We start from the raw sequence: 19,546 nt of genomic DNA on the forward strand, positions 1-19,546 counted from the left end.
ATTATGGATGCTGGGTCGGAGTTGAGGTCAATCTCTTGGCAGTAATCCATGAATGTTTGCAGCAGCATTTCATATGTGCCTTGTGTTCTATTCGGCAGACAAGCAAATATGTACAGTAAAAACTGCTGTATTACTAACTGGGAGGCATATTACATAAAGCTGTAGTATTCCTAGTGGAGCCATTGCATAGATACCCTTCATTAGCCATGTATCAGAACCAAACATGAAAATGTGGTTGGCAGTGTCTGGTCCATTGCCGAATGAAAACAAAAAATTATTTGGGCTTGGGAGATGCAGTAGTCCATTCTCCATAAGTTACAGATCCTCAAGTCTTTTACAGTTCTCTTTGTCCTCACTAGTCATCCAGGTTATTGCTGTAAATCTGGCTGTGTTTATCTTCAGTTTCTGCTGCCTTTCTCTTCATGTTCTTGATGCTTTCTGTGGCTGAAATAACTGGATATATAACTTCATTACCCAATACAGGATTAGTCATATCAAGACTGCCAGTTGTGGTGCCTTTACAAAAAGAGGTTCTCTAAACACATCTCTATCTGATAGTAACTCCTCTCCATCTGATAGTAAATATCTTACCTGTTACCAGTTTTGTATATTATACATGTACTCAGTAGAAAATCTTCCCTTTTATCACTCGCTTTGACTTCCATGCTGGGGTTATGGTAGAGCACTGATATCAATGGCGTGTGCTTGACAGCTCCAGAACAGAATCAATTAACCAACCCAGGAGTCAACTGCCCTCTGATTACAGGAAGTGGTTTGATATTTCTGTTCAGAATTCCCAGACACCTGAACAGAAGTGAACTGTCCTCTGATTATTGTTACTGGTCTGGTATTCGTTTTGTTTAGATTTATTAAATACATTGCATGCGCATTCCTCAACTAGTGCAATATTGGTTTCCTTTGTGCCATTTTTATTACTTTTGCCATTTTTACCTGTGCCATAATCAAATTGTCCACCGAGACATACTAATCCTTTTAGTCATACGTATAGCATCATTGATATCTGGATTACGATAAGCAAATAATACTATGTAAATAATGTAGAACTTTCTGAAAAATTTAAAACATAGAACTTAACTGAAACTACACTCCAAATTTTTCTAGCTAACAGATTGTCTGGCTTAGTGTATACATATACAGCCATGCCTAGAACAAAAATAAAATCAGGGCTATCAAACCCTAGGTTTTGCTTGTTTCTACTTACAAGTCATAGTTAAAATAATCTGTAGTTACAGGCACAAGTCTGTAGATCAACAAAATTTCATTTAGTACCAAATATTAAGAGTAAAGTAATTTGCAATTTTTCTTACTGTAGTGAGTAACAGGTCCAGGTTTCAGGTCAACATCTCCTGAAAGAATTTAAATGAACAAAATCAGTATCAAAACTAATACAGTATAGACTCAAAACAACAGCAATGTAAAAAAAAAATAAACTCAAACAGAAACAAAAAGCGTGACATATGAGAGAGAGAGAGAGAGAGAGAGAGAACTACCAGATGGGACTGACACCTTATGGATGTCCGTCCCTGACAAGTTTATGGATAGATGATGATAATTATGATACATATTAGTTATAGTAAGTTGATAATTACGATAAAAACAGGGTTGGGTATTTGATAAAAAGGTAGTATATTAAATAAAACTAATGAAAACATTACAATATATACCATAGCAAGTTTAAAAGCTACAGCAATCTTGGTAAAACCTTTTTAATTTTAAGATACAGGTTTATTAAAAATTTAACCAGGCTTTCGATTCAGCTTCATCCTCTAAAATCTTTGATACAGACTTGCTGGCAAGCCTACTTTTTAGTTTGTATGGTGCTTTTACGTTGAACGGAGCCAGTGGTCAATCAGCAACGGGACCAATGGCTTTACGTGACTTCCGAACCACGTCAAGAGAACTTCTATCACCAGGAATATACATCTCTCACTCCTCAATGGAACGGCCGGGAATCGAAGCCGTGACCACCGAGGTGGGACGCTAATACCAAACCATACCAACCAAGCCGCCGAGGCGCTTGCTAGCAAGCCCATGTTACTGCTTTATAGCAGCATACAGTTGGCAATGCACCAGAATGTGAACAATGGACAATGAACTGCCCTAATAATGACACTGGAGATCAGACTTTCAAGCAAAAATCCTGAGTTAGCTATGCGTTGAAAGGCAAAAGAAACCAAAACGTTTACCACAACAACTGGGGGAGGACAGTCAGGATAGATTTAGAAATATAGCATTCAGAAGGAAAACTATTATGTCTAAAGACTAAGGCACTTCCGAATAATACACCAAGCAAACTTTTGCTTTCTCATCAGCCACTCCTACAAACTTTTTGAAGACAGGAAGTGAACGAAAATGAGGATGAATACCTGATTGCACCCATAGGCAAGGGAACAAGGGAACTCGAACCCAATGGTACAATGGCTATGGCACAGTTCCAGGTTGGAGAAAAAGGTTTGGTAGTCAAGAGTAACCCTCTCACAGAAGGGTTGCCTAATAAGGCTACATTCTCCTCTCTACCAACTGGTTTGATTTCGGTGTCCTCCTCCTAATAGTTGCCTGACAATGCCAAAGTACACAGTACAAAGTGAGATTGGGGACTTCGGAACAAGTACTTACGTAGTTTATTCTACTTTTACGTTCACACCAAATATAATAGAAGTTAACAGACCTTTATATACAAAACCATAGAGATAGATAGAGAGGGTGGGGTAACTGTTTGTTAACCTGGGTGGCATGTTCTTCAAGCATAAGAGACAAGGAAAAGAGGATCAAGGTGTAATCCAGGATGGAGATTTAAATTAGTTGTTGACGTGGCTTCGATGAAAATGGTCTCCAAAAGATTCCTCTTGTGGTGACCTGACCTTGCAGATTAAGCCAATGATCCACGATGCCATTACAATTTGTGAAGCCTCTTGATATGGCATATTTGTGCCAAGAGCATCTCACCTTTTGTTCTTTCACGATGCCATTACAATTTGTGAAGCCTCTTGATATGGCATATTTGTGCCAAGAGCATCTCACCTTTTGTTCTTTTGATGTTTGCCCAAAATAAACCTTATTGCATACTTTACAAGAAATACTGTACACAATACTGTTTGAATTTGGTAGGCTATTAATTAGTATATTTCTCAAATTTATTTAAATATTCTTAATATATTTCAATAAATACAAAGCTAATATCACAATTTTTGAAAGTAAATTGTATTTTTCCTAACTATACAATCCTAAGTCCTTTACAATAGAAATTACTCAAGGCAAAGCCTAGACGCGGCCCGCTGTATTTTCAAACAAGGTAGTACACGGTAGTAACTATGGTCCAGCCGTTGGTTATGCCAAGACCAGGGCTGAGCATTCAATTTGCTTTCGGCCCAGGTATCAGTTTGAAGGGTGGCTTGAGGTGGGCAGTATGTGTAAAGGACACAGGTTTGTCTAGTTAGGAAAAATAAAATTTACATCAAAAAACGGATTCATTCCTACACGGTATAAAACCATCGGCCCTTAACAATAGGAAGACTCACTGACTAGTGGGAGGGGCTCGTGAACCGACTAGTGTTCAGCCTACCTTGGATTGATTGATTATGTCTGTTAAAAACTGGTGTCACAACATCTGTTATTGACACCAAAATAAATTTAGATAAAAAGTAGTATTAAATTAAAATTAATTTAATATAAAAAATCTAAAAATATATGAATAAATAAAATTCAAATATATAAACTCTTACATAGATATTCAATTATCTCAATTTTGTTGAGGCCAGCTTCCCTCAAAGATATATAACTGCTCTATATTACAATCCTTTCCAAGAATTGTAGATAGGATGAAATTACCTGCTCTATCAAATCCCCAAGACAGGAACATGTCTCAAATTCCCAAGTCTGGGACATTCAACCAGCAAATGTGTCTCTACCAATGGCACAGTACAGTTCTTGCAAAATGGAGGGCTTTCACGAGACATCAAGAACCCATGGGCGAGTCTTGTATGTCCAATCCTCAATCTGCACAACAGTTTATTTTCTCCTTGGCATATACGGATATGACCAAGGAGACACTGATAAAGTGATACTGCGCATTTCTTGATTAGTTAAAATATCCTCCCACTGGGACTGCCAACATTTTTTAATTCTCTGACCTACTAGAGGATACAAATCCTGATATGGTAGTAGGCATCTTGTGGCTTCTAGGGAGCTGACCGCAGACTTTGCAAGTTGGTCTAGGTTTGCACATGAATCAACGGTCAGCGTTATACATCTGATAAATATCCAAACGCATCCACAAATTAAAAAGGATACAACTAATTATTTTTATGGATATCTGTGTGCGAGTCTTATAAAATAGAATGGTAAAAAATTTTCATAATCTATTATTAGATTTTAACAAGCATACGCTTTATAAGTAAAAAGTGTGGAAATTTTTACGTGTGGATTCCACACTCCACACCTACTCACAATGTGGACAAGATAAGCCGTATTAGTGATGTCATTTCCACACTTCGGCAGCCCTGGTGAGTAGGTGTGGCATAAGCCGTATTAGTGACGTCATTTCCACACTTCGGCAGCCCTGGTGAGTAGGTGTGGCGTGTGGAGTCCACACGTAAAAATTTCCACGCTTTTTACTAAAAAAAGCGTAAGCTAGTTAAAATCTAATAATAGGTTATGAAAATTTTTTACTATTCTATTTTATACGACAAACAGATATTCATAAAAATAAATAATTAGTTTTATCCTTTTTAATTTGTGGAGGAGTTTGAATATTTATCAGATGTATAACGCTGACTGTTTATTCATGTGCAGACCTAGACCTAGAATATAAACTAGATCTTGACCGTACGAACTGGCTGGCTCCTGCTTCAGCCAGCCTCAGTTACCTTGTCAAAATTGTTTTCAATCTGGTCCTCAACAAAATCTACATTTATTCTTTTTCATAATACTAGAGAGTATTCTCAATTGGAAGTGATTATTTGCCAGACGGTCGGGCAAACAAGCAAACCATTTTCTTATTTTCCCAACCGTGACGTCATCAGAAATCTGGGAACGAGGTCGTATGAAACCAACGCCATGATGAAAATGGATTCGAGAGGTGATGGACGTGTATTTTATGTGGGTCAAAAATTCAAAGATTATGACGAATTAGTGAGAAAAATTAAAACTAGAACATCAAACATGTGCCAAGTATGTTATACGTGACTGCAGAACAATCAGCAAGGCAAACAAAACTGTAGTTAACCCTCAGAACCACTACAAGAATGAGTTCAGATACAGCCGTGCCAGTTTTCAGTGCAAACATGGCGGAGAGCACAGCACTACGAGCACGGGTAAAAGACCTAACCAAAGGTATTATGACATCCTACTATATATTTTTCGGTCCTTATTTTTAACCTTATAGACAAGAAAATAGACTAACTCAGTCAGTTGATTACAGTACGAACACTGCACTGTGCATGCAATGCACTGCAGTGTTCGTGTACATTTTGATGTGTGTACACAGTGACAGTACACACAGTACATTCAACATTTAAACTAGGCCTATTAATATGGTCCTATTAATATCCATTAATATTGGTCATGTTGTTGGTTAGGCCTAACTTACTAGGCTAGTTCATGAAATTGAAGTACTGTACAAATGGATTTTCCAGTGTTAATTGACCAATAGTTCATCGGTACGTAAGAATACCGAAAACCACAGAAAACCACATAAAAGCAACCGAAAACCACCTTATAAGTTATTAATACTTCATTTGAAAGCAAGAATAATGCTTTTTACATCCATTACTGGTCAAATTTGTTTAATTATATGTGTATTACGTCGTTTATAGGACTCGGAAAGTCGGTTTGTCTTAGCAGAAATTCTTCGATCGGCGCCATGTTGACAAAGACTCTCGAAGAGGGTACCAGGCTAAAAGCCCTTACCTGCGCAGAGCCATCTATTATACTGCCAGCTCCCCATTGATCTTGTAACAGCTGTTAAAATGATATTTTTTTTCTTCAGAACATTCAAGATGAACTGCCCCAGCGGCTTCCTTCTGACCGCGAATAGAAAAGAAGACCTGCAACTGCCTGGTTGTGAGCAAGGCCGTCGATTTCACCCACAACCACGAAACTAGCCAGTCTACCTTCCTAATGTACCCTCAAATGCGGCGCCTGGAAAACAAACACGTTGATGTGGGAAGATTAATGTTCAAGATGTCGGTACCACCAAAGGTTTTTCGAGATACGCTAGCCCAGGTATCAGGAAAAATGTTGACACCTGTAGACATTAACAACCTTAAACAAAAATTCCGAATGGAAGATAGCAATGGCGCTACTGATGTGACACTTTTAATGGAAACTCTTGATAACATTTTAGAACAGGAACCTGGTAGTTATGTTGAAATTACCATAGGTGACGATGGCAAGATTACGAACATTTTTATTCAACTGCCATTCATGAAAGAAGCCTTAGTCAAGTTTCCTGAAGTTCTATTACTTGACGGGACATACCGAATTAATAACACAAAGATGCCGCTTTACACATTCATGGTTGAGGATGGCTACGGTTGCAGCATTCCTGTAGGTCATTTCTTTGTTGCAAATGAAAACATGGAGACGATTGCAGCAGGATTTGAATCGTTGAAGAAATCGGTTGGTGTAAAAATACTGAGTCAGAATCAAGTGTTCTTGGTAGACAAGGACTTTACGGAAATAGGTTTGGTTAGAAAGTACTTCCCAGAGTCTAGTGATTCATTTATGCCTATTTCATGTGTTTAAAACTTTTAGAAGCGAAACAACCAAGATCTTAGGAAAGAACAGAAATGAAATAACAGAACTAGTTGAAAAGATAGCGCACTGTTCAACAGAAGAAACCTATGAGAAATTATACCCTCAGCTGCTGGGAGTACATGTGGGTGTCAGCTTGGCGAAAGAAGACTGACATTTGGTAACCGCACCACCAATAGGTTAGAATCATTCCACCACAAGTTGAAGGCGCAGCACCTGCACACTTATTAGACTTGCACATTAAAATATATAATTAGGCCTATTGAATACAGGGTCCCTTTAATAACAAACAGTGGTAGGTCTAACATCTTTAAATTAGAGACATTCAGATTTTTCTTTTTTGAAGTTTTTCAACGAGGCCACCCTACCTTAAAAGGCAGGGTAGCCTCATTGGAAACCTCAAAATCCTGATGTCTGCTACTCGGCCACTCCACTATCAACTAAATATATTTACACTTTGAGCTGCCCAGTATTTAAAGGTAGGCTAGCCTCGTCGAAAACCTCAAAATCCTGATGTCTGCTACTCCACTATCAAATATATTTATGCTTCGAACTGACCAGTATTAAAGTGTTGAAATAACAATTTAATGGTACCGTCAAAATATAAAAATATGCTGCCATTGTTTGGTATTAAGATATAGAAATCCTAACTTGTGTGATCACACTAGATAGAGGCTACCCTGCCTTTAATAAGTGTTGAAATAACCGAGTATAAAAATAATATGCTGCCATTGTTTGGTAATAAGATAAAAATCCTAACTTGTGTTAGCAAACTAGAATAGAGGCTACCCTACCTTTAAAGCCCATAATTTTTTAACAAGACAAATATGAGGCTTCCCCCTTACGTTAGTGTGCCTGGCCATAGGGGGCCTAGATGTTAAATGAGTTTATAACAAAGGCTTTGGAAATAATTTGCGCACAGATACTAGTATAGCCCATTTTTTAGCCTAAAAAAGCTACAAAAAATTTGACTGTTGCCTTTTTACAATATGCCATGACGAACAGGCTAACAACAGTCCACAAAGACAGTTCGGGAAAATAGGAAGTTCCCACGACGTCGTTAGAATAAGCAATATTCGCACTGTTTACACAACGGTCGTTAGAATAACAACCCAATTGTACTGTTTAGACGACGGTTGGGAAAATAATTCCAGCGCACTGTTTACCCGACCGTTGGGAGAACAAGAAAATGTGCTTATTGTTTGCCCGACGGTCGGGTAAATATCACCAGCCTTCTCAATTTGCTAGTTTTGATGGCATATTTTCTTGGAAATTTTTTGAAATATATGCATACATTCATACTGCCATTCGGTAGCAAATTATTTTTCAGCGATGCACTTTACAGCTTTGCAATACATATTGCAATTTTTGCTTGTGAAAATAATTAATGTGCCTGTATAATCAGTTTGGTTATTCTACAACTACGGTGACAAACTTTTGAAATGAACGGCCTTTAATGATTTATTAAATGTAATTCGTATAACATAAGACCTTAGTAAAGATCATAGGCCTAGTTTACCAGTATAGACTATAGCGCTCATGATTTCGTTGTCAGTTTATATTGCCCTAAATGAATGACTGTGTATAACAACGATAAATGTGAGATATTATATAATGCAGTGGTAATTAAATCCTCGTGTAAAATTATATGGTTCAGTACATTAGCCTAGGTCCAAGATACGTTGCCAGTTTACTTTACTCAAAAAAAAATAAGACAGTTATAACACTGGTGCTTACAATTACATTTGCAGCTTTAATTATTTATGAAAGTGATTGTAATTATGTAATTTCAATGATACAATAGTGATAATTAATTTTTTAAGTCCACAAGCGAGCATATAACCAAGTGTTAATTGGATATAGGTCTAGTTATTATATTTATGGCAATAATGTCAGATTGAACATTATTATAAATTTTTCGTTATATCTCATTACAATGATGTGATTAAGATGCTTGTATATATAAACTTGTAAAACACCTATGTTACTTTTTTCATTGTCAAATTAAATAAGTTTCATTCCAGTTTTTCATCAATGAAAGGAGTACTAACTGTTGTTGAGTTTTGTTTTTTTATCCTCCTAAAAAAATAAATAAAAATCTAACTAAATGTTTAAACAGTATGAGCTAAAAACGGAAAGGGTCAGTGTTTATCTTTATCAGTGTATAAAAAAAAAAAAATAAAAAAAAAAGAGCTACTGGTTGAGAATTCATAATGCTAAGTTTTGAGCACTAGCAAGATCACGATAAACAACTATATATTCGGTAAATATATTGCATAACTGGCAACTGTCTGAGACCGAGCGTGGATTTCCTTAGTGGTAATCTGGCAAGTGGCAACCCTGCTACTCACAATGTGGACAAGACAAGCCGTATTAGCGACGTCATTTCCACACTTCGGCAGCCCTACTTACTTATGTTGCGATTAACTCTGGAAGAATAATTACCCGTATTTATATTTGATATTCTAGTCATTAATTCGACTTCGAGACCCTCATAGCATACCCATCAAACAAATATAAAGAATTCCTGCTTAGGAAATATGTATCACTTATCGGAGTAGATTGTTAACTGGTTATGGCTTTCTAAAGTGTGACATCAGTCGCCTTCCCCAGTTAACCAATCAGTCAGAAGCACTCACGAGGGAAGCTCATGCGCAACAGGCGGTCCAGGCCCCTCCAACTCGAGCGATACTGACTATCTTAAATTTAAGCCTAGTTGCTAATTAGCACTCAATCAGTTTTATTCGTGTCATCATAAGTTTCATTATCAAAAGCTTGGTTCATATCTAATTTCCTTAATACTTATGAAATAGAAATTTACTTTATTACCTAATGAACAAAGCCATCGATGTTGACTAAGTTTAGGTTTCACTTTCGACATCACGTCCTACTTGAGTGGTGGAGGAAGGCGGGAATGTCAAGGAAGAGGGGGGGGGGGGGTGGAGGAGGCGGGAATGTCAAGGAGTTGGGTGGAGGAAGGCAGGAATGTTGAGGAATAGGGTGGAGGAAGGCGGGGAATGTTAAGGAATAGGGTGGAGGAAGGCGGGAATGTTAAGGAATAGGGTGGAGGAAGGCGGGAATGTTAAGGAATAGGGTGGAGAAGGCGGGAATGTAAAAGAGGAGGGAGGAGGGAATATTAAGGAAGGGTGGAGGAAGGCGGGATAATTGAAGAAGAGGGTGGAGAAGGCAGGCAACTGGAATGGAAATACACATTACTAAAAATAGATATGCAATCAAGATTTGCTGATGTGTACAATTGTATACATTACAAAATATAAATATAAAATCACATTATATTATGTGCTTTCAGTTCACTTTTACTTAAAGCAAAGGAACTGTAGACCTATGTATGAAAAATGAAGTCCCATTTTCTATATACTTTGCTGGGGACCTCGTGGTAATAAATTTATTTTCCATGTGATGTTGCTAAGCAAAGTTCACCAATAGAGACCTAATGCTGCTAACGACGTCGAAACTAGCAATCCGATTCCATTTTTATTTCTGGTCATTATATTAGTAGTTACCAATTTTTGGCCACTAGGTTTTATAAAAAAACCTTTTATCTAGTTTACATTTGCTGGTCTCGGTGGCAACATTAAAGGTATCTTTGCTACATACATTTTGACATTAGGCTATGCTATTATTACATATGGTTAAATACTTCTTTGCCACATAAAACTGAGAAGTTTGAACTAGGTGGTTTTAACAGGCAGTATTTCGAGTGGCGTCTGGGAGGAACCAGACCGCGAGCATTCTCAAATTTTACCGGATCATGTTTTAGTCTAGTGCAGATTCTGCTTGCCTATACAGACTTTAATCTAATTGTAACAACGAACTTATCCAGCACTTACGATCTAATAAAAAGCTTTAACCAGTAAGATTAGGGTCGTCGAACTTCCTTGGCGCTACTGCAGAGTTCCCATCTGGCATTACCGCGTAGCCTACCATTGTCAGGGTTTAAAACAAGGCCACGCCGTCTGCCTTTCAGCATTGCCGCATGTACAAAATTAAACTAATTTCCCTTCTTGGTCAACCTTCCCCCTGAACGATCTTTTATAATGCAGCAGTAATACCTAACAAATGGCAGAATTTTACCGAGGCACCCGAGTCACGAGGTGTTGGAGGCCACGAGGCAATACATAAGATCAGTGACTGTAAGGAAACACTTCTAAAACCAATTAGTAGCTACCTATGTTGTTACCGAGAAGCTTAACTAAATATAACGTTACCTTTAGGGTTCCCCTTCAGCAGAAGTCACGACTCACGAAACATAAGCCAAATTCAATTGATGACGCGCGTCCGTCATTCGCGATGCTTTGTCCGGCTTTGAGATTGAACCGGTTTTGATAAGGGGTGGGAAAGCAGCGTCGTCCGTGCGTGTCAACCCCGTAGGAATGTCCCAACGAAGCGTCGGATTCCCCGCCCCCAAAACCCCTGAGACGCCTACTAGTGAAGACTGACCGCCAATTTTATCTTCAACAAGCGAGTGGTTGTTCTCATCTATCATTAAAGGTACTTACGAAGACAAGTCTCCTTTTATTCTTTATTTTCTCCTTTTAAATAGAATGGAATTTGTGCATGTTATGAATATGATACAAGCCTCAAACAGTGTTCCCGAAATGAACACAGCGTCATTTGGATACTTTCTGAAGCGAGGCATACGTTTTTATGACGCTGACCAAAATTATGCGAAATGCTAGAAATTAGAAAAATTTGTTACTAATAATGCGATTTTCCCTGAAAATGATACCTTTTCTATTTCTTGCGTTTTTCATATTTGATTTAACTTTCAAATGATTTATTATCGCACTGCCCAGGATTATTTTGACCCACTATTCATTCGTTTAAAATACTGGCTTTTCTTGCCATTAATAATAGCCAAGCTCGCTTAAAAAATGTAAAATGAGAACAAAGGATACCGCAGACCTTATTTTCTCAACCAAAGGGGTGAATATGTTTACTTGTTATAAATTCGTTTGTCTGGCGATAAGCAAAGGTTTAAACTTTGTTAGCGACAAGTGTGATTCACGCACGAGATGGGTAATTGCCCAATACATACAGCCTATGTTTTTGTTTATGGGTAATTCAGTTTGGAAATTGTGCCGTGACATTATGTTAGTGCATGTAACAAATTTTATTGAGATTAAGTCGCTACTAAACTGACTTTAAAAAGGTAAAGTTATAGAGATGCGGATATTTTTTTTTCTTTATTGTTTACTTATGATACCTACATTTTGGTGAAATGGGTATATTGTAAAGACGGTGATTCATAATTGCATTATACTGCATTACAGTATATCATATAGGGGTGTGATCGTTGTCTAGATTTTTTTTTCTTTAAGAGATGCGCACCGTAGAGGCTGAAAGGAATGAATGACATTTTACCTTAATTAATTGTTTGTGACCCAGTAGCAGCAAAAGCAAGTACTGCCAAAAGTCTAGTTCCTCTCTTTACTAAATTTCCCCCAGCTTTTTAAAGATTCTGAATATGATCAATGATGCATGGAGAACGCTTTTTTCTTAGATAAAATAAGTAAGTCGTGTAACCTCACTGAATTCTGGTGTTCAGTAAAGAAAATGAAATGTAGTGATGTTGGTTATGTTAGTCTTGCCGCATTCCTTTAGAGAGTTTTCTCTCGTAGGAACAAGCTAAATATACATAATAAATAAGTGGACTTTAATTAGGCAAGGGAAATGGAGAGATATTCACTGCTAAGAATAGGAGCCCAATGAGTCCATGATTCATTTGGGTAAAGCTGCTTTCAAGTATTATTTCATATGTTAAACTAATCGTTCATTATTTTTCGTTTTTATCGTAACTACAGAAACTGAGAATCGAGTAACAATTTAAATTACTGCATAACGTAAATATATTTTCAATTTGTCATTTTAAGTTGCAATTTTTATTACTTCAATTCCATTTATGATTTTGTTTAAATTTGAGCTATCAGGTTGTTGCTTGACTATTATAATCAGTAAAATTTATTAAGATCACTTATTATATATTTCAATAACACTTTCTCGCTACACTAAAGGTGGGTAAAACTTTCAATCTGCAGTGTTTAGTAGACTATTTAAATTCAGCGTTAACGTTGTTTATGTTCATTATTATACTTTTTGTGGTAGACTATTAAAAAATTCATACTTATTGTGGTAAATTATTAAAGAATTCTCCTCTGAGTAATCAAGATGAATGATTAGATAGAACGTTGCACAGAAAGGATGTTGGGCCCAATCATGCTAAAAGCGTGGAAATTGAGGAATGCAAAGTCAGTATGATAAGCTTAAGTTTAGCTAGAAAATAAGCTTTAAAAAGTTAAAAGCTTATATATATATATATATATATATATATACGTATATATATCATACATATATATATATATATATACATATATATATAATATATATATATATATATATATATAAATCATTTTATAGGCGTAGTAGTAGCTTTCCGTTCCTCCGCTATTACCTAAACGTTGCTTGGGTATTCATGAGGCTGAAAACTCAAAGGTAAAAAAAAAAAGTCATAGGGTAAGATACAACACACACACACACACACACATATATATATATATATATATATATATATATATATATATATATATATATATATGCTACTTTAGACAGTTTTCGCAGCTTTCAACTTTTTAAAGCTTATTTTCTAGCTAAACTTAAGTTTATCTTGCATTCCTCAATTTCCACACTTTTAGCATGATTGGGCCAAACATCCTTTCTGAGCAACGTTCTATCTAATAATTCATCTTGATTACTGAGAGGAGAATTTTTTTATAATTTACCACAATAAGTAAGAATTACAAAAAGTGAAAATCAATCAAAACTCATAAATACTACATCGCTCCCAATCGTTTCTTGAGTGGGGTTTTTTGGGGGACGGGAGTGAACGCGTCCTGGGCTCCTGGACGCGTTCTGTTCAGGTCATAGAGGATCGAGGGACGGGCCCGGCTAGGGCTCAGCTGAGCCTGGTGCAGATCCGCAGACTCCGGAAGACATAAGTTTGTATTTTTTAGTTTTATATTTTTTAGTAAAGGTTTTCATATAATCGTATTGTGGAACGTTAGTGTATTGCATGCAACTTCAATATATTTTTGTTCATATAAATCATTAATAAATATAATATTTTTTGAAGATCTAACCAAGAGTGCAAGTTTCGCTCCAAATTTATAGAGTACGACTGTACGTCACTAGACAATCACCATCACCAGCAGCAGATAGCAACTTGGCTGCCAGCTGTAAGAATTAAAGAATATTAATTAATTAAAAATACTTTTCTTAACCACATCCTCATTAACTATAACGCATTTTCTAAAGAGAATATATTGAATACATTTTGGATACTATTTGGACACGTTTTGTATATTCTGGATACGTTTTTGGATACATTTATATTTTTCCCACTTGCAACACTGAATAAGTATACAAGACTCAGTAGCTATGCTATGATGCCCATTTGCTAGTATCTTGTACATGTGTAAACAAACTAATATCACCGCCATTCATTCAACATATTTTTATTATTCAAGTCTATTTATGTGTGTCTCATACATATTTCTCTATTTACAGCTTTTCTAGTACCACATGAAAATTATAACCTTTCAGTACTACATCCTCAGAGAAGTCTCATCAAGTTTCACTTCTAGTACCTTATTAATATTAGAGCTGATGTGCTTAGCCTTATGCCTATGAGAAAATTATAGCGATGTGTGGCGCTACTTTGGCTTGTTATCTACGCGTCACCTTCTCCAAGAAGACTCCAAGAAGCTAGTACTAAACGTCGGAAGCTCCATGGTACGTCGTATTAGTGTCAGCCCCTCGGTGATCAAAGTATCATATACACCCATTTCTCTAGTGTCTTAGACAAATTAATACACGATATCTTAATGCGGCCGTCACTTTACATTTACTCAGGTCACTCACAGTGCAAAATATCCCAGTTTAGGTAAGAAAGCGACTTAGGTCAGACATAAATGAGTCATGGATAAAAATGATAAACAGAAGGGAACTGCATGTACTTGCGGATGATTTTTTTTTGCACAGCTAACCCTTTTGCATGAAATATTCATCGCAATACACGGTAAATCACTCCTAGAAGGAAAGAATGTAAACTCTTGTTACTGAGCTAAAGCGTCCTCAGATTAACATCCCCGATGAGATCGTAAAATTTTTTGCAAAAATATCAGTCCACTTTAGGATAAGGCATCTTAACTGTCAAATTAAGTAACCAAACGAAGAGGGAAGATGAACCAAATTAGGGAAAATGCCAGGAAAAGGTTAAAACTAAATTATGTGAATGAGTGTATGACCACAGAAATAGATGATGTACTTTTATTCAACATGCATACTAGATGATAAACCCTAAATAACTAAAGGAATTTTTTGGATGAAGTGAAATAAAAGACGGAAGGTGGAGTAGCACGATTAGAAAATAAAATACAATGAAAGCGCAGCAAAATTGCGATGCGTCACCCAGCTTGGGGCCAACGTGGCGTTGATGAAATGATGAGTGTCCTGCTGGCTGCTGCTGCATTCATGGGCGCCGAACGTAGGGGCGATGGGGGCCAAGTTAGTTTGTTGGGGGGGGGCCTTGGCCCCCAAATCCTGGGGCCCCCGGATCCATAATATATATATATATATATATATATATATATATATATATATGTGTGTGTGTGTGTGTGTGTGTGTAACATTTAAATGCATCACTTTGTATTCCTTCTATTCTACAATATATTATTTGTTTAAGTAAATTGAAGATATCCTTTTGATATTGTTGTATAATAATATTTGTATGCAATATATAACTGCGTTATTCTTTCAGGAAATGTGTGATTCCAGTTGAACAGTATATATATAGAACGATTAAAAATAAGTCAATGTAATTTCTGCATTCTTTTTCTTTATCGCATCTTGGTTCACTTTAATTATTGACATCGCAATTCCACTGCATATATATATATATATATATATATAATATATATATATATATGTATATGTATATATAATTATTATATAGCATATATATAAAGATATAATGTGCTGCGGGCGCCCATGGCTGCATTTATAATACAGTTATTTGTGCGAACGCTTCGGAGTAGGTGTCACGTAGATCAACAAGCCAAAATAGCACTCAGTTTGTTTTGTTTCGTTTATTTGATCAGCACCTGGAAACAACTACGCATGGAATCAAGCTGAATCTATTTGCTTTGCAGTCTGATTTGGTACTTCAGAATGTGTAATTGCTGCAGCCAGTTTTCTTACAAATCCTACTTTAAGACCAAAATTATAACCTCAGTTATTGCAAAGTACAAAGTATGATAGTACACAACTACATTTTCTTTTTGAATGAAAAGGAAACGAAAATAAAATAAACGAAACCGTTCCGTATATTATGGTTTCCTTAACAACCAGCTGCCTTCTTATATTACAAGATACGAGTAGTTAGTTGGCTTGTAAGGTTTCGATGGGTTTCAGTGGTAATCAAAGTAGTAGGTGTTGGTTGGGGAGGGTGTCTCTTGGAGGGAGAGGTGAGCCCTGGTCTGTCGGGCTCGTCAGTTCCTTCAGTCGTTAAAGTTATTGACTTCGCGTACCGTCACGTGTTGCGTTTTATTTATTAGTTATTTCCCGTAGTGATATTATTTAGTGATTCTCCAAGTTTTCAAAGAACTTGATTAGTGGCGTTCCATAGGTCCCAACTTTTGTGAATTTTAATGGTGAGCATTTTCCTATCCTTTGATTCGTTATTCTATTAAAGAATAGGGTTGTTTTCGGTAGGAAACAGTATAATGTAACTGCAATTGAGGTATTCACGTCATTTTCTTTTATCGTCTAGCAATATATTTAGATACAGGTTATAGTCGACTACATAGAGTGTGGAATCAATTTCAGTATAGTATAACATTACTTAAATAAAGGTGCAAATTAAATATTCAAGGTGTAATATATTTTTATTGTGCGAGCGAGCACGACACCGAGAAGTGCTAATGTCAAGCTGGGCTCAATTAATTGAATTATGATTGTCTGGAGATGAAAGGGATAATAGATTGATAGTTGTTGCACTAGATATTCTAAAGGGATTGGAGGTTTTCGTTTGCGTTTCTTCCTTCAATTCTGTCGTCAAAAAGAACCTGCTGCTATACGTGATAATTACTTTACGAGCCCGTGGTACATGACCTCGAAAAATTTTCCTGGCATTGTGATATTTAATCTAAACTTTACATTGCATTATCTGGAGATTTTACTAAATGATAATGGCCCTTACACTTCTTATCAGCTGAGGTAAATGATCTTTTTAATTTTCCAGGGGATACATATAAATTGATAAATGATCAACAACATGTACTACATTTGGATGCACATGCTAGAAGCCGTGTTTTCATGATGCACATTTGAACATTTCTTGTGATGATTCATACGAATTTCGTGTGATGAATATGTTGATCCTTTGATATTTCCCTGTGAAATATTGGGGATAGATGCAGGGTCCATAATATTTTTCCACATACATGGTCAGTGGTGGATCTATAAATCTTTCAGGGGGGCCACTTAGAATATATATATATATATATATATATATAATATATATATATATATATATATACTATATATATATATATATATATATATATATATATATATATATATATGTGAATAATTATCACATCACCGCGATCATATAATCATTCGAGCTACAAATGTCCTTTAATATCTAATTCGCTGTACCTTCGGAATTGATATATTTTCATATATGTACTGGACGGTGGTTCGATTCCATGAGGGGACGAAATAATAATATATATATATATATATATATATATATATATATATATATATGGTACTTATATAGCAGTATTCATATATGTATGCACACTCATAAATACAGGCATCATTTACATCACATGCACATATATTGCATGTACTGAATTACAAGGAGTTAAAAGGATTAGGATGTCTCAAAGATTATTAGTCCATCCGAGTGAGACTTCATGTGCTCACTTATCTTTAGGAGCAGGTTTTACAATTCATTTCACAGTGTTCTAATGATTATCTCTAGCTTTCTTTTGAACTGTTCTACACTGCTGCTGTTTACAACTTCTGGTGACAGTTTATTATATGTGTCACATATCTTGTATTTGAAGAAGTTCCCACAATGCGATGTGTTGTATTTCTTCAGTTCTAGTTTCCATCCATTATTTCTTGTTTGGTTTTCGTTTAATGTGAGGAGGTTACTGTCGACTTTTGTTATGCCTTTCAGTATTTTGAATCTCATTAGTTGTCGGCGTAATCGTCGTGTTTCTAGGTCAGGCTCTCTAGTCGTCTTTGGTAACCTATTCGCTTGATGGATGGAATTAACTGTGTGGCTCATGCTCGTACCCCTTCTAGTCTATTTATATCCTTCCTTAGTGTTGGTGACCAAAACTGTACTGCATATTCATGATGTGGTCTAACTATTGATGTGTAGAGCTGCAGCACCGTTTCCTTATTTCTGTATCTGAACCGCCTCTTTATGTATCCCACTAGTTTCTGTGCCTTCTTTTCAGTTTTTATGCATTGTTTTGTTGATTTTAAGCCCTTGGTAATACTAACTCCAAGGTCCTCTTCTTGTTCTACGCTATTTGTCATTCCTAAGCAGCATGTAGCTGGCATGAGCCATGAGGGTTGTTTGTTCCTATTCGTAACACTTTACATTTATTCTGGTTAAAAGGCATTTGCCATATGTTTACCACTTAATTTCTATAAATCATTTTGTAAACTTTCCACTGTATTTGGGTTTGCTGCATTTACACCTAGTTTGGTGTCATCTGCAAATTTGTCTATCCTGCTAGTAAAGCCTACATCAATGTTATTAATGTAAATAAAAAAACAAGAGCGGGCCAAGGACAGAATCCTGAGGAACTTCGCTAGTCACATCTGCCCATTCTGACTGATCACCATTTACTACGACTCTGTTTTCTATTAGTTAGCCAGTCTGCTGTTTCTCCTACAATTCCTAAAGCTCTAACGTTTGTCATTAGTTTCTTGTGTGGAACTATGTCAAAGGCCTCTTGGAAATGTAAGAGTATATTTACTGCTCTACTACTGTCGTAAATACCAGGCATGTTATGAAAAAACTACAAGAGGTTTGATAGGCAGGATCTGTTTTGTCTGAAACAGTGTTGGCTGTTTAACAAAGAGTTGTTTCTATCATTGTGTGTGTGTGTGTGAGAGAGAGAGAGTATAATTCTGGAGATTGTTGTATTGTTTCCAACACTTGTAGCTTACTAAGAAGTAGCAGGTGAAGTTTCTTCGGCAAATATAAGCATTAAATACTTGAATAAAAAAAATTAAATTTTGTTTTCAGTGTTTCTATCAATATTTTACTTGTGTGCAGTGGGTACACATTATCAAAATTTAATTATAGCTTTGAGATTTACACATTAATCTATCCATGGGGGTGGAACGTGACCCGGTGGTTGCAAAATATGCGTTTGTGGAGGATGTGATAAAAATGTTCGGGAAATTGTCCTTGCAACTTGAAAGTGATTCGTCAGTTACGAAATTCCCATTATGACCTCACGTTGTGACACTTTAATTTGGATCTTGAAATAAACCTAGCATTATAGTGTGAATACAATAAACCGTCTTGAAGTATCCTTTATGTTGCAGTGATGTGATACATAAGGTGTGATACACGAGTCTTGAAATTTCCTTTATGAAGTATTGTCAGTAAGGATGTGATACATGTTCCATATATGAATTCAGGACTTTACTTAAGATG

General features: G+C 36.3%; 1 long non-coding RNA gene across 1 annotated transcript in view; it reads right to left on the bottom strand.

Moving 5' to 3' along the window:
• Positions 1 to 11,128, bottom strand: part of LOC135213939 (uncharacterized) — an 11,901-nt gene extending 773 nt beyond the window's left edge. Inside the window, exons 1-2 of the long non-coding RNA XR_010314228.1 lie at positions 11,004 to 11,128; positions 1,329 to 1,367 (exon numbers count right to left, since the gene is read on the bottom strand). This is a non-coding gene — a long non-coding RNA (uncharacterized LOC135213939). The remainder of the gene's footprint in view (positions 1 to 1,328; positions 1,368 to 11,003) is intronic.
• Between the last annotated feature and the right edge of the window lie 8,418 nt (positions 11,129 to 19,546).

This window comes from Macrobrachium nipponense, chromosome 43 (assembly GCF_015104395.2).
Source record: "Macrobrachium nipponense isolate FS-2020 chromosome 43, ASM1510439v2, whole genome shotgun sequence".
NCBI classification, from domain to species: domain Eukaryota; kingdom Metazoa; phylum Arthropoda; class Malacostraca; order Decapoda; family Palaemonidae; genus Macrobrachium; species Macrobrachium nipponense.